Genomic DNA, 25,120 nt, shown 5'->3' on the forward strand with positions numbered 1-25,120 from the left:
CTTCAATTTGGATGTTTATTTTTAGATTAAAGCCAAATGTTGCTAAATGTTTTCCGTTTGAGTGAGTCAAAACCACAAACATGGTCATTGAGCAATATATAACCCACTATAGATGGTTAAAATGGCTTACATAAGTTAGTTAGTGAGCATCTGCATCTGTGTCTCTCCCACATACTGTAACACGTGACTCAGTAGTCAAGTGGTGTCAGTCACGATGGCAAACAGATTCACTTAAAGTAGTACTGTAGCTCCAGCCACTCAACTCAATCATGTTAGAATCCTGACCTCAAGACAAACATCAGAGCCAAGAGGCAGGATGCACGGCCAATGAGCCAAAATCAGAAACCTATCTCCTTTCTCTGACCTGTTGAGCACAAATAATTCCTTGCAACATGCCATTTTCCACAAAATGAGGTTGAAAAAAACTCAAATTTAATATACAGTTGAAGTCTGAAGTTTACATGCACCTTAGCCAAATACATTTAAATTCCGTTTTTCACAATTCCTGACATTTAATCCTAGCAAAAATTCCCTGTCTTAGGTTAGTTAGGATCACCACTTTATTTTAAGAATGTGAAATGTCAGAATAATAGTAGAACGAATTATTTATTTCAGCTTTTATTTCTTTCATCACATTCCCAGTGGCTCAGAAGTTTACATACACTCAATTAGTATTTGGTAGCATTGCCTTTAAATTGTTTAACTTGGGTCAAACGTTTCAGGTAGCCTTCCACAAGCTTCCCACATAAAGTTGGGTGAATTTTGACCAATTCCCCCTGACAAAGCTGATGTAACTGAGTCAGGTTTGTAGGCCTCCTTGCTTTTTCCTTGCTTTTTCAGTTTTGCCCACAAATTTTCTATGGGATTGAGGTCAGGGCTTTGTGATGGCCACTCCAATACCTTGACTTTGTTGTCCTTAAGCCATTGCTGTCCTTAAGCCAAGTATGCTTGGGGTCAACGTCCATTTGGAAGACCCATTTGCGACCAAGCTTGAACTTCCTGACTGATGTCTTGAGATGTTGCTTCAATATATCCACATAATTTTCCTCCCTCATGATGCCATCTATTTTGTGAAGTGCGCCAGTGCCTCCTGCAGCAAAGCACCCCCACAACATGATCCTGCCACCCCCGTGCTTCACGGTTGGGATGGTGTTCTTCGGCTTGCAAGCCTCCCCCTTTTTCCTCCAAACATAACGATGGTCATTATGGCCAAACAGTTCTATTTTTGTTTCATCAGACCAGAGCACATTGCTCCAAAAAGTACGATCTTTGTCCCCATGTGCAATTGCAAACCGTAGTCTGGCTTTTTTATGGCGGTTTTGGAGCAGTGGCTTCTTCCTTGCTGAGCGGCCTTTCAGGTTATGTCGATATAGGACTCGTTTTACTGTGGCTATAGATACTTTTGTACCCGTTTCCACCAGCATCTTCACAAAGTCCTTTGCTGTTGTTCTGGGATTGATTTGCACTTTTCGCACCAAAGTACGTTTATCTCTAGGCGATTGAACGCGTCACCTTCCTGAATGGTATGAAGGCTGCATGGTCCCATGGTGTTCATACTTGCGTACTATTGTTTGTACAGATGAAAGTGGTACCTTCAGGCATTTGGAAATTGCTCCCAAGGGTGAATCAGACTTGTGGAGGTCTACAATTTTTTTCTGAGGTCTTGGCTGATTTCTTTTGATTTCCCCATGATGTCAAGCAAAGAGGCACTGAGTTTGAAGGTAGGCCCTGAAATACATCCACAGATACACCTCCAATTGACTCAAATGATGTCAATTAGCCCATCAGAAGCTTCTAAAGCATGACTTCATTTTCTGGAATTTTCCAAGCCGTTTAAAGGCACAGTCAACTTAGTGTATGTAAACTTTTGACCAACTGGAATTGTGATACAGTGAATTATAAGTGAAATAATCTGTCTGTAAACAATTGTTGGAAATATTACTTGTGTCATGCACAAAGTAGATGTCCTAACCGACATACCAAAACTGTAGTTTGTTAACAAGAAATGTGTGGAGTGGTTGAAAAACGAGTTTTAATGACTCCAACCTAAGTGTATGCAAACTTCCGACTTCAACTGTATATGTTCTTTGTGGTTATATGTTCTATAGGTATTCATAGAGTTCAAATGCAGGGAAGCTTTATTGTGTTTAATGCCTATGTGGAGTTCTACTGCTCCTCCATTGATTCTAACGAATGTACCAACACATAGGTCTACACTCTCCAATCGTAATGCAAGTGCGCTACTCTGTCCTTGGAGAGAATTTAATGCTCAGCATTTTGATATTAAATTAAAGGTTGAAATTGATATAAAAGCAGATAACAGGATTTACATATTGCATTCTATGCTGAAAGAATATTCACGTCTAAACAGTTTATCTATTTTCTGACTCACCTGTTGTTGGAATCTTCCAGGATCAAGGTGGAGCTACAGTGCACACTCCGTGGCCAGTTTATTAGGTACACCACCCCGTTCACGAAAATGGTTCGCTCCTACAGACAGGAAGTTGCTTGGCCGCGGCTTGCTATATAAAGCAGACAGACGAGCATCGACGCATTCAGCTGCTGATCGATTGAACGTTAGAATGGCCAAAATTAGTGTCCGAAGCGACTTTGAGCGTGCTATGATCGTCATTGTCAGTCGCACTGGTTCCAGTATCTCAGAAACGGTTTGACTCCACAGGTCTTTACACAGTGTCTAGGGTTTACGAGAATGGTGCGACAAAAAAAATAAAAACAAGTCAGCTGCAGTCTTGTGGGCGAATACAGCTTGTTGATGAGAGGTCGAAGGAGAATGGCAAGAATCATGCAAGCTAACAGGCAGGCCACAAACAGGCAAATAGTAGTGCAGTACAACTGTGGTGTGCAGAACAGCATCTCGGAATGCACAACTTGTCGGTCCTTGTCATGGATGGGCTATTTCAGCAGAAAACCACACCGGGTTCCACTCCTATCAGCTAAAAACAAGAAGAAGCAGCTCCAGTGGGCACCCGATCACCAACACTGGACAATTGAGGAGTGGAAAAACATTGCCTGGTCCGACAAATCCAGGTTCCTGTTGCAACATGCTGATGGCAGAGTCAGGATTTAGCGTAAGCAGCATGTGGCCATGGCCCCATCCTGCATGGTGTTAATGGTACAGGTCGGTGGTGGTGGTGTAATGGTGTGGGGAATGTTTTCCTGGCACACGTTAGGTCTCTTGACACTAATTGAGCAACGTTTGAACGCCACAGTGTATCTGGACATTGTTGCTGACCAGGTGCATCCCTTCATGTCTACAGTGGGGTCCGACCCGAAACTAGATGGGTGTACCTAATAAACTGGCCACTGAGTGTATAACCAGCTCTCTGGCATTTTAGTAAAAGAAAGGGCAGTGTGGCTGAGGCCAACCTACAGGCCACAGCTAAAAGCTATTGTTATATTCACCTTCTGGCGAGGATGCCTATCTGGGCATAGTGTTCTGCAGGTCTTGGCAGTGTTTCTAGTCTTGATTTAAGCAACTGTTAATTTTAGCTTTGCTTTCGATGCAACTTTATTAGAATTAAAGTTCCTGCAAACCTTTTCCCGCTATTGCTAACTGGAGCTCCGAAAAACAACCTAATCTTGGATTCCTGTTGTCACAACCCTCCTTCCACTCCACCAACACCATCTAGTCAACAGTGCTATTCTACACTGAGGCCCTCGGTCTCTTTCTTACAATGCCATTCAACAATGCCATTCCTGTAGCCCATTGAGATGAACACATGTAAGTCCGGCTGCTCTTTCACTTAAAGACCATCTCACAGACATCAACCTCCCATCCTCAGTCCAGACAGGCACAAATATTAGAGAGATTAATGAATAAACTGAGGGAGGGGAAAGTGGAACAGAAATCCCTTAGGTCTCCCTAAGTTCTAGACCTCAGCTGGATCTGGTAATGAATGGTGTGGCTGTTGAACAAGTTGAGGAGACTAAATTACTTGCCGTTACCTTAGATTCTAAACTGTCATGGTGAAGACATATAGATTCAATGGTTGTAAAGATTTTAAGAGGTCTGTCCGTAATAAATAGATGCTCTGCTTTTTTGACACCACACTCCAAAAAGCAAGTTCTGCAGGCTCTAGTTTTGTCTAATCTTGATTGTTGTCCAGTCGTGTGGTCCAGTGCTGCAAGGAAAGACCTAGTTAAGCTGCAGCTGGCCCAGAACAGAGTGGCTGTCACGACTTCAACCGAGGCAGGCTCTCCTTCCCGTTCGGGTGGCGCTCGGCGGTCGTCGTCACCGGCCTACTAGCTGCCACTGACTCTTTTTCCTCCCCCTCCTTAATTGTTTATTTGTATCACCTGTGTTCAGTTAGTTGTTAATTAGTGTGGCTTTATTAGCCAGCCAGCCCGTACGCTTCATTGTGCGGGATTGTTTCATTGTAGCTTTTGGGATTTCGGGAGTGTTTATGATTATTGTGGACTGGGTTTGTTTCGCGTGTCATTGGACCGTTGTGTATGACACCCAGTACGTCCGTGTTGGACATTTCGTTTGTTAGTTGGGTATTAAAGACTCAACATATTGAAGCTCTGCTGTTCCTGCGTCTGACTTCGCACCCCCCGACACCCAGGGCGTTACAGTGGCACGTCTTGCTATTCATTGTAATCAGAGGGCTGATATAAATACTATACATGCCAGTCTCTCTTGGCTAAGAGTTGAGGAGAGACTGACTGCATCACTTCTTCTTTTTATAGAAACATTAATGTGTTGAAAATCCCAAATTGTTTGCATAGTCAACTTACACACCCCACCAGACATGCCACCAGAGGTCTTTTCACAGTCCCCAAATCCAGAACAAATTCAAGAAAGCGTACAGTATTATATAGAGACTTTATTGCATGGAACTCCATTCCATCTTCTTTGCTCAAATAAACAGCAAACCTGATTTAAAAAAAACAGATAAAGCAACACCTCACGGCACAACGCCTCTCCCCTATTTGACCTATTTTTTATGTACTTCTGTCCTTGAGCTGTTCTTCTCTATTGATGTTCTCTACTGTGCCATGTTTCATGTTTTGTGTTTTGTGTGGACCCCAGGAAGAGTAGCTGCTGCTTTTGCAACAGCTAATGGGGATCCTAATAAAATACCAAAAAGCAAATACCATTTCTGGGACGCATATTAACATAGCTCACATGGAAGTGTTGAAAACACACATTATCACAGAGATGAGAAGGAGAGCGAGGCAGAGCACAATCCATACATCCTATACATACAGCCTATGTTTGTCATAGTCAGGATCCGGGTGGAGGGAAGAAAGGGGAGGGATGAAAAGTGTTACCATGTGATAGTGAAAATTACAGTGTATTTTGAATAAGTGCACCATAAATCATTCATAAATATATTCCCTCACCTGCCTGTATTATCTATGTGTCTTTAATCTGCTTTCTGAGGTAAAATGCACTGGCAGTGAACTCAGACAACATTGTTCTCATGATACCTTTTCAATGCATATCAATGATTTTCAGAATTCAGCATTTCTTCCGTCACTGCATTCTACATTGTAGAGGAAATGCTACCTTCTGTCAGTGTAAGAAACCTTTCCTAATATCTGTAACTTCTTACATCATCTGTTCTCATTTGGCCCAAAGACCTAGAGCTCTTTTCTAATACAGTGAATTAGCTAACTATTTTTGAGTTCATTATGTCTCTCTATCACTGACGTAAAATGAGAGGGGTCTTCTTCCTCAGAGAACAACATACGTTGTACTCCTATTCACATTCCTGAATAAAACAAATTGCAGGCAAGGAAACATTTGGATAAGTAATACTGGGTTAACAGAGCTTATATTTTACAATATCAAATCACAAGATGGATTAAATTCGATTTTTTATTGTTTATTTTTTCCACCTTTATTTAACCAGGTAGGCTAGTTGAGAACAAGTTCTCATTTACAACTACGACCTGGCCAAGATAAAGCAAAGCGACACAAACAACAACACAGAGTTACATATGGAATAAACAAACATACAGTCAATATCACAATAGAAAAAAGTCTATATACAGTGTGTGCAAATGAGGCAAGATAAGGGAGGTAAGGCAGTAAATAGGCCATAGTTGCGAAATAATTATAATTGAGCAATTAAACACTGGAGTGATAGATGTGCAGAAGATGAATGTGCAAGTAGAGATACTGGGGTGCAAAGGAGCAAAATAAATAAATAACAGTATGGGGATGAGGTAGTTGGATGGGGTATTTACAGATGGGCGATGTACAGGTGCAATGATCTGTGACCCGCTCTGACAGCTGGTGCTTAAAGTTAGTGAGGGAGATATGAGTCTCCAGCTTCAGTGATTTTTGCAATTCATTCCAGTCATTGGCAGCAGAGAACTGGAAGGAAAGGCAGCCAAAGGAGGAATTGGCTTTGGGGGTGACCAGTGAAATATACCTTCTGGAGCGTGTGCTATGGGTGGGTGCTGCTATGGTGACCAGTGAGCTGAGATAAGGCGGTGCTTTACCTAGCAAAGTCTTATAGATGACCTGGAGCCAGTGGGTTTGGCGACGAAAATGAAGCGAGGGCCAGCCAATGAGAGCATACAGGTCGCAGTGGTGGGTAGTATATGGGGCTTTGGTGACAAAATGGCACTGTGATAGACTGCATCTAATTTGCTGAGTAGAGTGTTGGAGGCTTTTTGTAAATGACATCGCCGAAGTCAAGGATCGGTAGGATAGTCAATTTTACGAGTATATGTTTATTAGCGTGAGTGAATGATGCTTTGTTGCGAAATAGGAAGCCGATTCTAGATTTAATTTTGGATTGGAGATGCTTAATGTGAGTCTGGAAGGAGAGTTTACAGTCTAACCAGACACCTAGGTATTTGTAGATGTCCACATATTCTAGGTCAGAACCTTCCAGAGTAGCGATGCTGGACGGGTGAGCTGGTGCTGGCAGCGATCGGTTGAAGAGCATGCATTTAGTTTTACTTGGAGGCCACGGAAGGAGACTTGTATGGCATTGAAGCTTGTCTGGAGGTTCGTTAACACAGTGCCCAAAGAAGGGCCAGAAGTATACAGAATGCTGTCGTCTGCGTAGAGGTGGATCAGAGAATCATCAGCAGCAAGAGCGACATCATTGATGTATTCAGAGAAAAGAGTCATCCTGAGAATTGAACCCTGTGGCGCCCCCATAGAGACTGCCAGAGGTTTGGACAACAGGCCCTCCGATTTGACACACTGAACTCTGTCTGAGAAGTAGTTGGTGAACCAGGCGAGGCAGTCATTTGAGAAACCAAGGCTGTTGAGTCTGCCGATAAGAATGTGGTGATTGACAGAGTCAAAGGCCTTGGCCAGGTTGATGAATACAGGTGCACAGTATTGTCTCTTATTGATGGAGGTTATGATATCGTTAAGGACCTTGAGCGTGGCTGAGGTGCACCCATGGCCAGCTCTGAAACCAGATTGCATAAGGTACAGAAGGTACCGTGGGATTTGAAATGGTCGATGATCTGTTTGTTAACTTGGCTTTCGAATACCTTAGAAAGGCAGGGTAGGATAGATATAGGTCTGTAGCAGTTTGGGTCTAGAGTGTGTCCCCCTTTGAAGAGGGGGATGACCGCAGCAACTGGCCAATCTTTGGGGATCTCAGACGATACGAAAGAGAGGTTGAACAGGCTAGTAATAGGGGTTGCAACAATTTCGGCTGATAATTTTAGAAAGAGAGGGTCCAGATTGTCTAGCCCTGCTGATTTGTAGGGGTCCAGATTTTGCAGCTCCTTCAGAACATCAGCTATCTGGATTTGGGTGAAGGAGAAATGGAGGAGGCTTGGGCAAGTTGCTGTGGGGGGTGCAGGGCTGTTGACCAGGGTAGGGGTGGCCAGGTGGAAAGCATGGCCAGCCTTAGAAAAATGCTTATTGAAATTCTCAATTATCGTGCAGTGGGCAGCTGGGAGGAGGTGCTCTTATTCTCCATGGACTTTACAGTGTCCCAGAACTTTTGGGAGTTTGTGCTACAGGATGCAAATTTCTGTTTGAAAAACCTAGCCTTTGCTTTCCTAACTGCCTGTGTATATTGGTTCCTAACTTCCCTGAAAAGTTGCATATCGCTGGGGCTATTCGATGCTAATGCAGAACACCACAGGATGTTTTTGTGCTGGTCAAGGGCAGTCAGGTCTGGAGTGTTCCACGGGCTATATCTGTTCCTGGTTCTACATTTTTTTAATGTGGCATGCTTATTTAAGATTGTGAGGAAAGCACTTTTATATGTTTAATCTATTCTATGCAGTCATAACGTTAAACTGAAGTATTGACAGGATGTAAACATGCTTTAATTTAGAGAATTTACCTGTAAAATGAAACAATGTGGAATAAATGGAAGCTATATTAAATAGATGTCTTCTTCTGTAGAAGCCCAGGGGGTGTCCTGGCATCCCAGAATGCCTCACACTGGCCTACTTTTGTATTTCTGTTCCTGCATTTTGTCACCGCAACACAGTGAAAAATGAAGACCACTCAATACACCAGTGAGTATAGCCTATCCATAAGTCCAAGAATGTGACGAATATGGTCAGCACTATACTCAGAAATAAAGAAACACAAAAATGCATCAAGGTCTGATACCATATCTACGAACAATAGACGAGGAGCTACAGGAACATTGTGAACAAAGTCAATTCCACTTTTCTGTGAAGTTATAATGAGTTGTCCTTGATGTTTTGTTTTGTTCGCCCCCCCCCCCCCCCCTCCAAATGACAATTTGTCATGTGATCTGGTTTCAGGAGCAGCATCCCATCAAACCAGAGAGCCTCAATTGCTTTTATTGCCAGTGTGTTTCACTTTTATTGAGACCATTAATCTCGCATCACAGCATGTGAATGGCTTTATAATACTGAATCAGTGTGCTGAACACACATTTGCATTAGGGCCTGAGAGGAGAGGAGACAGACCAGACACATTGTCTCATCTACGTCTTATTGCAGAGCGGGGGCTCAGGATATTTCTTGCTTTGTCAAATGAGAGGCTCTAAATGCTGACTCACTGACCCTACCCTTGTAAAAGTTTATCTTCTTACAGTAACAGGATCGTAGAACTGTCGTCTTCCATTATCATGCTAGGGAGAGGAGATGCTATTGAAATATGACCCCTGTCTGACTCTCCCAAACAGGATCCAACTCAACCATCCTCTGCTGGTTCTTGTTAAGGCAGTCCTGATGCATAACCTCCTGTAAAACCATTGCATTATCCATTCTATTTCTTTTCATCTTAATTATCTCCACAACTCACAGCAGGCTATTACTCTCTAATCCAGATCCAGTGTCTTTAGTGCTTTACTTCCTTTCCCATTGAAATACACAGCCTTTTCAGGATGTCTTGTTTGTACTGAACAAAGCATAAAACTTGATTTGCTTCGGAGGGTGAGGTTCAGGGTTATATGGTCTTAGTTAATGAGGTCAGTGCCCATTGATATACAGTAACTATGCTTGTGTTCATAAAAACCTAGGCTCCAACTCACCCAGGGTTTGGAGGGCTAAAGAGAGAATGGACTAGTATGAGCTCATAGCAGTGAGATGGGACACATGAAGTCTGAGGGTTGAAGTGCCTGGGTCTCTCTCTCTCAGCTGTTGTGGTGGTGAGATGGTGGGATGGTGAAATGAACGGAGAGAATGTTTTATTTCTGACTTCACACTAAGAGTACTGCGCAGTACTGCATTGCCTGAGTGGGCTGACAACCAGTCATGCAACACAGAGTTGCCATGGAAACTGCAGGAAAGACGAGGGGAAAAGTGTAAGACAGTGGATGAGGAGAAATTCTGTCTTTTTCACCTAGAATGTTGACTGTGCAACGTATATCTGGCCTCAGTGTAGCATGGGGTGAATTTCTGTAAAAAAAAAACGTATTTCGCCCATTCTTGAACTAGTGTGTGTTACATAGGCAAGGTTTTGAACAGTTGGTTTGTTCCACATCTGCTTTTTTTTAACCCAACAAAACAAACATGGCCATGACACACATCAACACCATCATCCAAGACACCCTAGACCCACTCCAATATGCATACCACCCCAACAGATTACCCTATCTCAATTGTACACACTGCCCTCTCCCCTGGACAAGAGAGAAAATAACTATGTGAGAATGCTTTTCATAGACTACAGCTCAGTGTTCAATACCATAGTCCCCTCCAGGAACATCACCAAGCTAGGGACCCTGGGACTGAACCCCTCCCTCTGCAACTGGATCCTGGACTTCATGACAGGCCGGCCCAAGGTGGTGTTGGTAGGCAACGACACCTTCACCACGCTGACCCTCAACACGGGGGCCCCTCATGGGTGTGTGCTTAGTCCCCTAATGTACTCTCTGTTCACCCACAACTGTGTGGCCACGCACGGCCAACACCATCATCAAGTTTGCTGACGACACGACAGTCGTCAATCCTTTACATGATTGACTAGGTGAATCCAGGTGAAAGCTATGATCCTTTATTGATGTCACTTGTTAAATCCACTTCAATCAGTATAGATGAAGGGGAAGAGACATGTTAAAGAAGGATTTTTAAGCCTTGAGACAAATGACACATGGATTGTGTATGTGTGCCATTCAGATAATGAATGGAAAGACAAAAAATGTAAGTGCCTTTGAACGGAGTATGGTTGTAGTTGCCAGGCGCACCGGTTTGTGTCAAGAGCTCCATGGCTTTTCACGCTCTACAGATTCATGTGTGTGTCAAGAATGGTCCACCACCCAAAGGACATCCAGCCAACTTGACACAACTGTGGGAAGCATTGGAGTCAACATGAGCCAGCATCCCTGTGGGAAGCTTTAGAGGTGGGGGGAGGGAAACTCAATATCAGGATGGTGTTCCTAATGTTTGGTATACTCAGTGTATACACACCATATACAGTACACACTCACTCACACACTACATTGACACTCCCACACCAAACCCACACACATGCACATAAACTACACAAGCACACACACAAAATGCACACGCATACCGACACAACACACACACATGCATACACATTAGACACACACGCTTTTACACTCATCATTTGCTGCTGCTACTCTGTTCTTTATTTTACTCTTATAATTATCTATCCTGATGCCTAGTCACTATACCCTGCCTTCATGTACATATCTACTTCAAATACCTCGTACCTCTGCACATTGATCTGATACTGGTACTCCCTGTATATAGCTCCACATTGATCTGGTACAGTTACTCCCTGTATATAGCTCCACATTGATCTGGTACTGGTACTCCCTGTATAGAGCTCCACATTGATCTGGTACTGGTACTCCCTGTATATAGCTCCACATTGATCTGGTACAGTTACTCCCTGTATATAGCTCCACATTGATCTGGTACAGGTACTCCCTGTATATAGCTCCACATTGATCTGGTACAGTTACTCCCTGTATATAGCTCCACATTGATCTGGTACAGTTACTCCCTGTATATAGCTCCACATTGATCTGGTACAGTTACTCCCTGTATATAACTCCATTCTTGTGTATTTTATTTCTCTAGTGTTACTATTGTTATTTTTTTTAAACTCTGCATCGTTGGGAATGGCTTGTAAGCAAGCATTTCACGGTCAAGTCTACACCTGTTGTATTTGGCATATGTGACAAATACAATTCGGTTTGAAGTATCTAAAAAGGTTTTCAAAAAAAATGTAGCCTATTCATGAAATATTTCACAGTTGCAACATGGAATGTTCAGGCCAGTGATGTGATTTTAGTTAGTTAGTTATTACATAGCCTCAACCCAATACACCAAATATTGATGTTTTAAGAGCAAAATTAGCACATTCTTGCTCCAACCGTTCCAAAGCTGCACCAGGGCTCCACCTGCTGAACAGAGAAGAGCAACAGACAGGGACCTCAGACTGGGACTTAATAGCATTATGTAGCATATACAGTATCTTCCGTATTTGATCTGCCATCCATACCAGTAGGTCACAACAGTGGAAGGAATAAGGAGGGATAGAGTTTTCATTGGTAATGTATCAAATTAAGCACTAAATCTTCAAAAAGAGACACCAAGGGCATCTCTTTGTAGTCCACAAAGTCCTTCCTCATGACTCATTAATCCATACGGCACATTGGATACATTTGTTTGATCAGTGTAACACAGACGCTGGGAGTCAGGAAGCAGGTACAGGGGGTGAATTTAATAATACAAAAAAACATGGAACAATACAAAACAAGAGTGGCGTCTAGACATGAGAAACATAACTAATACTGCCTGGGGAAAGAACCAAAGGGAGTGACAGATATAGGGGAGGTAATCATAGAAGTGATGGAGTCCAGGTGAGTCTCATGAGGCGCAGGTTCGCGTAACGATGGTGACAGGTGTGTGTAATAATAAGTAAACTGTCGACAACGAGCGCCAGAGAGGTGGAGCAGGAGTAGAGTTTTGACAATCAGAGCAGGTTGGCCTCTACTTCAATTAAAAACTCTGCTGATTTATGTCCAACTGCTCCAAAGGATTAGCCAGGGCCCATGCAGAAATGTACAGTCAGGCAGAGTTAAAGAAAAAAAATCATTTTTATGTATGTAACTTGGCTGACTAAACTTCTAAATGTCAACTGAAACATTCTTAGTTCCTATTACAGGATTTGAAAGTACTGTAACTGTTGGATGTTGTTTTTAGATCCCAAACACTGCTAGATGATGCAGAAAGCGATTGATAAAGTTATTTAATTTGATATTTCTAGCAAATAGATCACATATTGTGAAACATTCCATGTAGGCTTAACAAGCAAAGCATTGCCATATTTTCCCTACAAGCCTTCCGATGCACTTTGAGATGTGGATGTTCTTTTCTTTTGGCCAGTATCAAAGACTGGAGCTGTCTCCATTCGGTTTCGCCCTACAGTTGAAATAAATGACGATATTGAGGAATAAAATATTAAAGTAATCGCTCATTTCAATTCAGGAGTGTTAAAGTAAAAACCCCATAAGAAAGCAGTATATTCTTTTCTGAATGATATTGAAGAATGAATCTAAAAAGTAATATTGATCATCAGGGAGTAAACAAAAGCTCTCCAGTGATTTAATACAGAATAAAATAAAAAGTGTTATTTAACATGAATGCCAATATAAAGGCGATTTCAGGTACGTTACAGAATAGTGTAAATGTTGATGAATATGGGAAAAGAGTACCTTATAATTTATGAGTAGACTTGCTCAAGCTTATGGTCAAAGTTTTAACATATTAATATGGTTCATATTAATATCTAATGCAAAAAAACGGATAATCTGAGTTAAATGAAATACGTTCTTCTATGTATTTCTCTAGCCAGATTGATTGTGTGCAAATTATATCCTCTGCCACCAAGCAAGGAAAGCTGCAACTAGCTAGCATAATATAACAATGTTCTACAACAGAGATCTTCTGGTAACCTTAATCATAGCACGCCAGAGTGATTTGCTACAACAAAGACTTCAAGACTATTCTCACACACGCTCCTGTGAGAAAATTGCCAGTGTTGAACTCTTCCAAATAATTCTCACAGCATTTGTGAAATTTAAGTAAAACACTTGCTTCAATGAAGGAATACTTGCGAGGAGTTCATAGAGTAGGCCTACAAATAGCTATACATTCATTGCCAAGGGCTGTGACTTTCATTACATGTAAGTTTTTTTAATTGTTTTTTATTTAACTAGTCAAGAACAGTTAAGAAAAAATTCTTATTGACAATGACGGTCTACCCCAGACGACACTGGGCCAATTGCCACCCTATGGGACTCCCAATCACAGCCAGATAAGATGCAGCCTGGATTTGAACCAGGGCCTGCAGTGACACCTCTTACTTATCTCCCCTCTTGACACAGTACAGTACAGACCCCACAACCTCCCTTCACACCTCAGGCATACAGGTGCCAGAGGCCACAGCAGTCATTCCTATCCAAATGATATGACTTCCATCCACTGAAAGCAAACACAGATAAGAAAGTAATTCTTTCATTGCTCCCCCAACACGACAGTCATTGTTTATAACATAGCCAGGGAAGGTGATGCTGAGGTGAGAGACACTTATTGAGCTGTAGGAGACACACTCCTCTCTCCTCCCTCTACACACTCCCTGTCAATGTTATAACATTTAGAGACAAAAAAATGTCCTGTGTTATTACCTGCTACGCATGTGTTATTATGGTGTTAAGTTATTACACATCAAACATGTATTTTCCTATTGGATCAATACACTGCGACAGCAAATCAAATCAAATGATCTTTCAAAGTCACTGCATTCAGATATGAGGCCACACAGACTAAAGGGTCATTAAAAAAGCTACAGGTGATTTCATTGAACTTTTCTAGCAACAGCCCCATAGAGAGCAGACCCTAGTCCTATGTCACTCAATTTAATTTCAAATGCATATTGGTCTGTGAAACATATAAAGGCAGCTACATCTGCATCTGTTGAATACAAATCTGCTGGACAGGTTATTGCAACTTATGATCTTTAATAATGTAATCCTATTAGCCCAATAAACTCGTCACACATTTCATGATTCATGCATTTAAATTACAGCAGTGTCATTTGAATGACCAAGTATTATCACTTTGGCAAGATCTAATATCTCTGTAACGAATATGTTCATTATGAGAGTATCAATTACATTAATGCTCTTTCTTTCTTGGGTATTCCTGAGAGGAGCATTTGAATTACACTGCCACTGTCTGTACAGAATTCAAGGATTTGGCTCCATGGCAAACAAGGTTTTGAGAATTGATGTGTCTTAGTAGCCAAATGTAAATTGGCCTTCTCCTGCTGGTTGTATGATTACGCGACATCATCATAAAATGTGAAGTGATTGAGATCCGGCTTGTATCATCGAGCAATCTAGCCGTTACACATACTACAGCATTTTTTAACTCTCAATTTCAAAACTTCTGACAGAATAAAACTGTCTTTATTAAATCAAACTCTGGAGGTTACTCCAGGGCCAATGTGGCAGAAACTGTTCAAGCCTTTTACCAAGGCCTGCTCTGACTCTGTACCTGGAGTAGAATCTTTGATTGAGAATGGGCTTACTACAGTAAAAGTCACAAGAACATTGTCCTTCCCACCCGCATGCCATGATGAAACCTGCTGCATGAAGAGCCAACACTGTGTTACATACAGCCGGCTGCCCTGACTCACAACTGAAGCACCTGACATTTTGTCATGGGAACATTTATTAGAGCAAAATGAATACATTAACTCCGCTGGGCAAATTTAGCAGTCAGATTATTTAATGGGAGGGAAATAAACAAGGAAATTCCTTTTGCAGCATTCACACAAAAAAGGCATTGTGGGAACTCTTAGATGAGTGGAGCTGACAAGCGACAGCAAACACAGCACTTTACTGCTGGGGACCAGGAGACAAGTACATGTCTTTACAGTGAGCTGCCCACTGATAATTAGTTTGGGATGCCGTTCTGGTGCAGTTGGCTAAAGAGTGTCCATATATGAGCTAAGCTATGATTCAACCCCAGAGCTCAGGGTTGAGCAGCATGTCATGTCCCTTTCCTGTTGAGCTGTCTCCCCCTAACACCACTACGGCCCCCCAACCCCTTACGACCCAGACACTGGGTTTAAAGGTCAAGGATTATGTTGCGATGTGTTAGCAAAGCAGCACTGATGGCATCAGGTACGCCTAATTAGCATGCTATAAACACACACACACACACATGCATGGATGCACACGCACACCTTCCTGCATTATCTGCTGCTGGTTTGCATTAGAACAGAGTGGGTATTTAAAATGGATAACATAAACAATTTAGAAAAACACAGAAACAAAATGTTATTACCACCTAAATCTAATTTATGGGGAAATGGAACTGCTGGGTGACATTTACTGTACATACAAATGAGGACAAACCTCTGATGAGAAGTTGATATTCCTTTAACTCGACATCAGGTAAAATGAGCATTTAGAAAAATCAATAGTATTCAGATTAAAGTCGGGGTGTTAAATCTCATTATAGTTTCACATGGCTGCATTTAATTGTACAGCAATGCACAATTACAGGCAACTTTTTGTATAGACGAAAGCAGCATGTTTTGTTAACTTTTCACAATATTAATGAACGCAGAAAAGCAACTGTTCACAGATAAAATATTCTATACTATTCCCTGAACCAAGAAGACAGTGCAGGGAAAACAGCTTCCAGTGATCTATGCGCATTCTGCTGTAGCGTGAATACTTTGTGATGAGGCCATGCTACTCAATCTGCACACCAATGGAAGAGAATGGAGAGACAGAGAATGATAGAGAGAGGAAATGGAAAGTGAGTGAGAGACAGGGGGAGAAAGAGACAGGGAGAGGGCAATAGAAGGAAGAAGAGAGAGAGATAGGGGGGAACTCTGGCATCAGTGTGTATTCTACTCATCCCACAGCGGACCAGGCTCTGGAGTGCTGTAATAAGGAGCTGTGAAATTGGAAAATGGAGGATTACTTTACCCTGCTGCGTTACACTCCAGCTTGACATATACAGCTACAAGACACAATGGCCTAATGGCCTACATGGGACCATCACTAACAGGCTAGGGGTAGATCAATCCTAAAATCTCCAAAAGAGACATATCGGTTAATATTGATTGTTGTACTGTATTTAGCTCCTCACAGCAAAATCTGTTCAATCTTGAAAGGAATGTGGGTAATATGACGCGTTCGGGTATACAATGTATGTCACGTTTCGGAACCACACAAAGTGTAGTTTCCAATTTTCCTAAAAGCAGCTCTCACACAGGCCTGGGAGAGAGAGAGGCTCATGCTGTGGGAGATGAATGTAACTCTGTGTGTCCTCTGCAGCACCACAAACCGAGGGCCCGGAACACAGTGGAATAGGGAAATGGTGCTGCATGCAGAATATCTCTCACATGCACACAGACACACACACACACACACACACACACACACACAGAGCCAGTTTCCCATCCTGCAGTAGGCTCTCTTTACTTTCCCCGCAGCAGGGGCCATTTTTGGCTTGCTGCTCTCGTCGGCAGCAGGGGCCTGTAGGGGCCCCCACTCGGTTGCTGCCTGAGTAACTGTTCAGAGTGAAGACACCCACGCTTTGTTACAAGCAAAAGCTTGTCACAGATTTTGTCTGTGGGCGGACAAGCCAGAGCTGCAGCCATATTCTGGAGTAGCGGAGAGATCGGAGATGGACTCTGCATATTCATGATGGAGATGGACCTCAGCATGGCACACCCGTATGGACTCAATGAGCCCACAAGTACAACTGACTTTTTCTCTGTTGAAGTATTTACAGATATTACCATCATCCGTAAACTGAAGGTTAGAGGGCATACCGCCCACATGAGTCAGATGAGGAGATCATGCAGTCTCTATTGCACTCCACACTGCCCTTTCCCACCTGGACAGAAGGAACACCTATGTGAGAATGCTATTAATTGACTACAGGTCAGTGTTCAACACCATAGTGCCCTCAAAGCTCATCAATAAGCTAAGGACCCTGGGACTAAACACCTCCCTCTGCAACTGGATCCTGGACTTCCTGACGGGCCGCCCCGAGGTAGTAAAGGTAGGTAACCACACATCCGCCACGCTGGTCCTCAACACAGATGCCCCTCAGAGGTGGCTGCTCAGCTCCCTCCTGTACTCCCTGTTCACTCATGACTGCACGGCCAGGCACGACTCCAACACCATCATTAAATTTGCTGATGACGGGGCCTCCCGGGTGGCGCAGTGGTCTAGGGCACTGCATCGCAGTGCTAGCTGCGCCACCAGAGTCTCTGGGTTCGCGCCCAGGCTTTGTCGCAGCCGGCCGCGACCGGGAGGTCCGTGGGGCGACGCACAATTGGGCTAGCGTCGTCCGGGTTAGGGAGGGTTTGGCCGGTAGGGATATCCTTGTCTCATCGCGCTCCAGCGACTCCTGTGGCGGGCCGGGCGCAGTGCGCGCTAACCAAGGGGGCCAGGTGCACAGTGTTTCCTCCGACACATTGGTGCGGCTGGCTTCCGGGTTGGAGGCGCGCTGTGTTAAGAAGCAGTGCGGCTTGGTTGGGTTGTGCTTCGGAGGACGCGTGGCTTTCGACCTTCGTCTCTCCCGAGCCCGTACGGGAGTTGTAGCGATGAGACAAGATAGTAATTACTAGCGATTGGAAACCACGAAAAGGGGGTAAAATTAAAATTAATGTTTTTTTTTAAATTGCCGATGACAACAACGAGACAGCCTATATGGAGGAGGTCAGAGACCTGGCTGTGTGGTGCCAGGACAACAACCTCTCCCTCAGCGTAATCAAGACAAAGGAGATGATTGTGGACTACAGGAAAAAGAGGACCGAGCACGCCCCCATTCTCATCGACGGGGCTGCAGTGGACAGTGTCCACATCACCAACAAACTAAAATGGTCCAAGCACACCACGACAGCCGTGAAGCGGGCACGACAAAACCTTTTCCCCCCAGGAGACTGAAAAGATTTGACATGGGTCCTCAGATCCTCAAAAGGTTCTACAGCTGCACCATCGAGAGCATCCTGACTGGTTGCATCACTGCCTGGTATGGCAACTGTTTGGCCTCCGACCGCAAGGCACTACAGAGGGTAGTGCAAACGGCCCAGTACATCACTGGGGCCAAGCTTCCTGCCATCCAGGACCTCTATACCAGGCGGTGTCAGAGGTAGGCCTTGAAAATTGTCAAAGACTCCAGCCACCCTAGACATAGACTGCTCTCTCTGCTACCACACGGCAAGCGGTACCGGAGCGCCAAATTTAGGTCCCAGAGGCCTCTAAACAGCTTCTACCCCCAAACCATAAGGCTCCTGAACCTCTAGTCAAATGTCTACCCAGACTATTCACATTGCCCTCCCTCCCCTCCCCACACCACTGCCACTCTCTGTTGTCATCTATGCATAGTCACTTTAATTAACTCTACATACATGTACATACTACCTCAACTAACCGGTGCCCCCGCACATTGACTCTGTACCGGCACCCCCCTGTATATATTGTTACTTTTTACTGCTCCTTTAATTACTTGTTACTTTTATCTCTTATTCTTATCTGTATTTTTTTTAAACTGCACTGTCGGTTAGGGGCTCGTAAGTAAGCATTTCACTGTAAGGTCTACACGTGTTGTATTCGGCGCATGTGACTAATACAATTTGATTTGTTGCTGTGTAGCTCACTGAGCCAGTGTGGATACTGGGAGGAAACTGTGTGATGATATACAGTATAATAAAGGGGAATGATAACAAGGTGTTGAAGAACACTGCAGGAGGAGGAGGGAGAGTAGATCTGTGTGCGGACTGGCGTCTCTCCTTATCTCTCTCGCACTTTCGCACAGATGATGCAGCACCATTGAAACGTGCAGATATCTGCAGCCAGTGGGGTAAAGTACTCAAGTAAAAATAATTGTAAGTACTACTTATGTCGTTTTTTGGGGTATCAGTACTTTATTTTACTAATTATATTTTTGACTACTTTTACTTTACTATATTTCTAAAGGATATTATGTACTTTTCACTCCATAAATTTTCCCTGACACCCAAAAGTACTCGATACATTTTGAATGCTTAGCAGGAAAGGAAAATCGTCCAATTCACACACTTATCAATTGAACATCCCAGGTCATATCTACTGTACTGCCTCTGATCTGGTGGACTCACTAAACACAAATGCTTCGTATGTGTTGGAGTGTGCCCCTGGCTATCCCCACCAAATTATAATAACGAAAATTGTACCGTCTGGTTTGCTTAATATAAGGAATTTTAAATGATTTATACTTTTACTTTTGATACTTAAGTATATTTTAGTAATTACATTTACTTTTGAAACTTACGTTTATTTAAAACCAAATATTTTTTGACTTTTAGTAGTATTTTACCTGTTGACATTTTCTATTAAGGTATCTGTCACGGATCCCACCCGGTACTGCTGCTCATTCCGTTCACCAGCTCCAGAGGTCTATGTCACCGGCCTTCTATGCATCACTGAATTACGGACTCCTCTTTAAATATGCGTATTCCTCCAAAGCTCAGTTGTCCTGAGTCTGCACAACTCTGCCAGGACCTAGGATCAAGAGAGACACTCAAGTGTTTTAGTACTAAATCTCTTGACACAATGATGAAAATAATCATGGCCTCTAAACCTTCAAGCTGCATACTGGACCCTATTTCAACTAAACTACTGAAAGAGCTGCTTCCTCTGCTTGGCCCTCCTACGTTGAACATAATAAACGGCTCTCTATCCACCGGATGTGTACCAAACTCACTAAAAGTGGCAGTAATAAAGCCTCTCTTGAAAAATCCAAACCTTGACCCAGAAAATATTTAAAAACTACCGGCCTATATCGAATCTTCCATTCCTCACAACAATTTTTGAAAAAACTGCTGCACAGCAACTCACTGCCTTCCTGAAGACAAACAATGTATACAAAATGCTTCAGTCTGGTTTTAGACCCCATCATAGCACTGAGACTGCACTTGTGAAGGTGGTAAATGACATTTGAATGGCATCAGACCGAGGCTCTGCATCTGTCCTCGTGCTCCTAGACCTTAGTGCTGCTTTTGATACCATCGATCAGCACATTCTTTTGGAGAGATTGGAAACCCAAATTGGTCTACACGGACAAGTTCTGGCCTGGTTTAGATCTTATCTGTCAGAAAGATATCAGTTTGTCTCTGTGAATGGTTTGTCTTCTGACAAATCAACTGTACATTTCGGTGTTCCTCAAGGTTACGTTTTAGGACCACTATTGTTTTCACTATATATTTTACCTCTTGGGGATGTCATTCGAAAACATAATGTTAACTTTCACTGCTATGCGAATGACACACAGCTGTACATTTCAATGAAACATGGTGAAGCTCCAAAATTGCCCTCGCTAGAAGCCTGTGCTTCAGACATAAGGAAGTGGATGGCTGCAAACTTTCTACTTTTAAACTCGGACAAAACAGAGATGCTTGTTCTAGGTCCCAAGAAACAAAGAGATCTTCTGTTGAATCTGACAATTAATCTTGATGGTTGTACAGTCGTCTCAAATAAAACTGTGAAAGACCTCGGTGTTACTCTGGACCCTGATCTCTCTTTTGACGAACATATCAAGACTGTTTCAAGGACAGCTTTTTTCATCTACGTAACATTACAAAAATCAGAAACTTTCTGTCCAAAAATGATGCAGAAAAATGTATCCATGCTTTTGTCACTTCTAGGTTAGACTACTGCAATGCTCTACTTTCCGGCTACCCGGATAAAGCACTAAATAAACTTAAGTTAGTGCTAAATACGGCTGCTAGAATCCTGACTAGAACCAAAAAATCTGATCATATTACTCCAGTGCTAGCCTCCCTACACTGGCTTCCTGTTAAGGCAAGGGCTGATTTCAAGGTTTACAGCTAACCTACAAAGCATTACATGGGCTTGCTCCTACCTATCTTTCCAATTTGGTCCTGCCGTACGTTCGCTACGGTCACAAGACGCAGGTCTCCTAATTGTCCCTAGAATTTGTAAGCAAACAGCTGGAGGCAGGGCTTTCTCCTATAGAGCTCCATTTTTATGGAATGGTCTGCCTACCCATTTGAGAGACGCAGACTTGGTCTCAACCTTTAAGTCTTTACTGAAGACTCATCTCTTCAGTTGGTCATATGATTGAGTGTAGTCTGGCCCAGGAGTGTGAAGGTGAACGGAAAGGCTCTGGAACAACGAACCGCCCTTGCTGTCTCTGCTTGGCGGGTCCCCCTCTCTCCACTGGGATTCTCTGCCTCTAACCCTATTACAGGGGCTGAGTCACTGGCTTGCTGGTGCTCTTCCATGCCGTCCCTAGGAGGGGTGCGTCACTTGAGTGGGTTGAGTCGATGACGTGATCATCCTGTCTGGGTTGGCGCCCCCCCTTGGGTTGTGCCGTGGCGGAGATCTTTGTGGGCTATACTCGGCCTTGTCTCAGGATGGTAAGTTGGTGGTTGAAGATATCATAAGGTGAATGCACCAATTTGTAAGTCGCTCTGGATAAGAGCGTCTGCTAAATGACTTAAATGTAAATGTAAATGTAAGATATCCCTCTAGTAATGTGGGGACTGTGCTTTGGCAAAGTGGGTGGGGTTATATCCTGCCTGTTTGGCCCTGTCTGGGGGTATCATCGGATGGGGCCACAGTGTCTCCTGACCCCTCCTGTCTCAGCCTCCAGTATTTATGCTGCAGTAGTTTATGTGTTGGGGGGCTAGGGTCAGTCTGTTATATCTGGAGTACTTCTCCTGTCTTATCCGGTGTCCTGTGTGAATTTAAGTATACTCTCTCTCTTTCTCTCTCTCAGAGGACCATGCCTCAGGACTACCTGGCATGACGACTCCTTGCTGTCCCCAGTCCACCTAGCCGTGCTGCTGCTCCAGTTTCAACTGTTCTGCCTGCGGCTATGGAACCATGACCTGTTCACCGGACGTGCTACCTGTCCCAGACCTGTTGTTTTCAACTCTCTAGAGACAGCAGGAGTGGTAGAGATACTCTTAATGATCGGCTATAAAAAGCCAACTGACATTTACTCCTGAGGTGCTGACTTGCTGCACCCTTGACAACTACTGTGATTATTATTATTTGACCATGCTGGTCATTTATGAACATCTGAACATCTTGGCCATGTTCTGTTATATTCTCCACCCGGCACAGCCAGAAGAGGACTGGCCACCCCTCATAGCCTGGTTCCTCTCTAGGTTTCTTCCTAGGTTTTGGCATTTCTAGGGAGTTTTTCCTAGCCACCGTGCTTCTACACCTGCATTGCTTGCTGTTTGGGGTTTTAGGCTGGGTTTCTGTACAGCACTTTGATATATCAGCTGATGTAAGAAGGGCTATATAAATACATTTGATTTGTCTTCACCTGGAATGCTTTTCCAATAGTCTTGTTGAGCACTTCTTGGCTGCTTTTCCTTCACTTTGAGGTCCAACTCATCCCAAACCATCTCAATTGGGTTGAGGTCGGGTGATTGTGGAGCCCAGGTCATCTGATGCAGCACAACATCACTCTTCTTCTTGGTCAAATAGCCCTTACACAGGCCGGAGGTGTGTAGGGTCATTGCACTTTTGAAACACAAACGATAGTCCCACTAAGTGCAAATCAGATGGGATGGCATATCACTGCAGAATGCTGTGGTAACCATGCTGGCTAAATGTGCCTTCAATTCTAAATAAATCACTGACAGTGTCACCAGCAAAGCACCCCCACACCATCACACCTCCTCCTCCATGCTTCACGGTGAGAACTACACATGCGGAGATCATCCGTTCACCTACTCTGCGTCTCACAAAGACAGAGCGGTTGGAGCCAAAAATCTCCAATTTGGACTCATCAGACCATCAGACCGATCTAATGTCCATTGCTTGTGTTTCTTGGCCCAAGCAAGTCTCTTCTTCTTAATGGTGTCCTTTAGTAGTAGTTTATTTGCAGCAATTCAACCATGAAGGCCTGATTCTCCTCTGAACACTTTTTTGGTTACTACATGATTGTCCATATGTGTTATTTCATAGTTTTGATGTCTTCACTATTATTCTACAAATGTAGAAAATAGTAAAAATAAAGAAATACCCTTGAATGAGTAAGTGTGTCCAACCTTTTGAATGGTACTATATATTATACTATAGTATTTTTTCATGTGGGAGCTCAGTGAGCCGATGGGTCCTTTCCATTCCTCTCCTCTCTGTTCTCCTCTCTTCTCCAAAACTCCCCCCTCCCCAAAGTAATCCGAGGGGTACAACATGGCTTGTGTCAGCTTGTAAAACCTGTCTCACTAAAGTATACAACTATATTAACGTAAATAACAGAGTCAGAATACATCCCTACATACAATATGAGTGATTTACATTTACACTTTTATGCTGTGTTGATCCAGTACACTGTTGCTATGGTAATTGGAAGAGGTGGCCAGTCCACTGGCAAGTTGTGCAAAGCTCTGTCTGAAGCGTGAAGGGAAGTGATTTACTGGTCTGACTACACATAGTGGTAATTGGGCCTCGCCAATAGTTTAATGAGGTACCGTAGCTAGAAAGATGGCTTAACAAAAATAGGGGCACTTCTATGTCAGGCAATATTTGATATCATTACTCTTAAGCAGAGCATATGGTGAATATTCATTAGAAGGAAAATAGGGCTGAAGATATATGTTAATTGGTGCTAAAAGTTGGCTTAAAGATCATGGAATGAACAGTTACTAACGTTGATCAAACCATTTCATTCCCATAATGTTTCCTTGAACCTTAACGGAATATCTTTCGACAGTTTGCTTAATTTACAACAGTTTGTTCGAGGAGAAAAGGTTTCTTGTCTCCTTGTAACAAAAATTTGGGGGTGGAAGTCTGGAAGAAGGGGTTTCCACAAATGTTGTTTGTCTAAGAAATGTGATTACGGTAAATGTGCCTACAAGACATTTGACTGTAGAGCAGAACAAGTCAATATACTTAATCAACTGCATCAAGTGAATGACCTTGCTCTGTTTGTATACTGTGCATGATACTCTATACCAGGCGGTGTCAGAGAAAGGCCCTAAAAATGTTCAAAGACTCTAGCCACCCAAATCATAAACCGTTCTCTCTGCTACCGCATGACAAGCAGTACCAATGCACCATGTCTGGAACCAACAGGACCCTGATGTAACGGCAGTCTAGCTCTTCCTCCTCCTCGGATGAGGAGAGGCGAGAAGGATCAGAGGACCAATGTGCAGCGTGGTAATTAGACATAATGAATTTAATCAAACAAAAACAAGACACTATACAAACTGACAAAACACACTAACCGTCACAGTCCCGTGTAGCACCAACACTGACACAGGAACAATCACCCACAAACAAACAGTGAGAACAGCCTACCTTAATATGGTTCTCAATCAGAGGAAACGTCAAACACCTGCCTCTAATTGAGAACCATATCAGGCAACACATTTAACCCAACATAGAAACAGACAAACTAGACACACAACATAGAATTCCCACCCAGCTCACGTCCTGACCAACACTAAACAAGCAAAACACATAAGAACTCTGGTCAGGACGTTACACCTGAACAGCTTCTACCTCCAAGCCATAAGCCATATCAGCACTGACCCTTTTATGCATTAATTATTTTGACTTGCCACATATGCTGCTGCTACTATTTATTATCTATCCTATTGCATTGTCACTTCACCCTTACCTGTATGTACATATTTACCTCAATTACCTCGTAC

General features: G+C 43.2%; 1 protein-coding gene across 2 annotated transcripts in view; it reads right to left on the reverse strand.

Annotated features, from left to right (window-relative positions):
• The window catches only part of LOC129855255 (leucine-rich repeat-containing protein 7-like), a 222,806-nt gene that overhangs the window by 179,835 nt on the left and 17,851 nt on the right, over window positions 1-25,120 (reverse strand). The window contains exon 1 of one of the 2 annotated variants that reach the window (XM_055922697.1): window positions 19,801-20,000. The exons of the other annotated variant lie outside the window; for it this stretch is intronic. The gene's annotated coding sequence lies outside the window, so the exon portion shown is untranslated. Of the gene's footprint in view, window positions 1-19,800; window positions 20,001-25,120 lie in introns of those variants that run through there. 2 annotated transcript variants of the gene reach the window in all.

The sequence above is a fragment of the Salvelinus fontinalis genome, chromosome 5 (genome assembly GCF_029448725.1).
Source record: "Salvelinus fontinalis isolate EN_2023a chromosome 5, ASM2944872v1, whole genome shotgun sequence".
NCBI lineage: Eukaryota > Metazoa > Chordata > Actinopteri > Salmoniformes > Salmonidae > Salvelinus > Salvelinus fontinalis.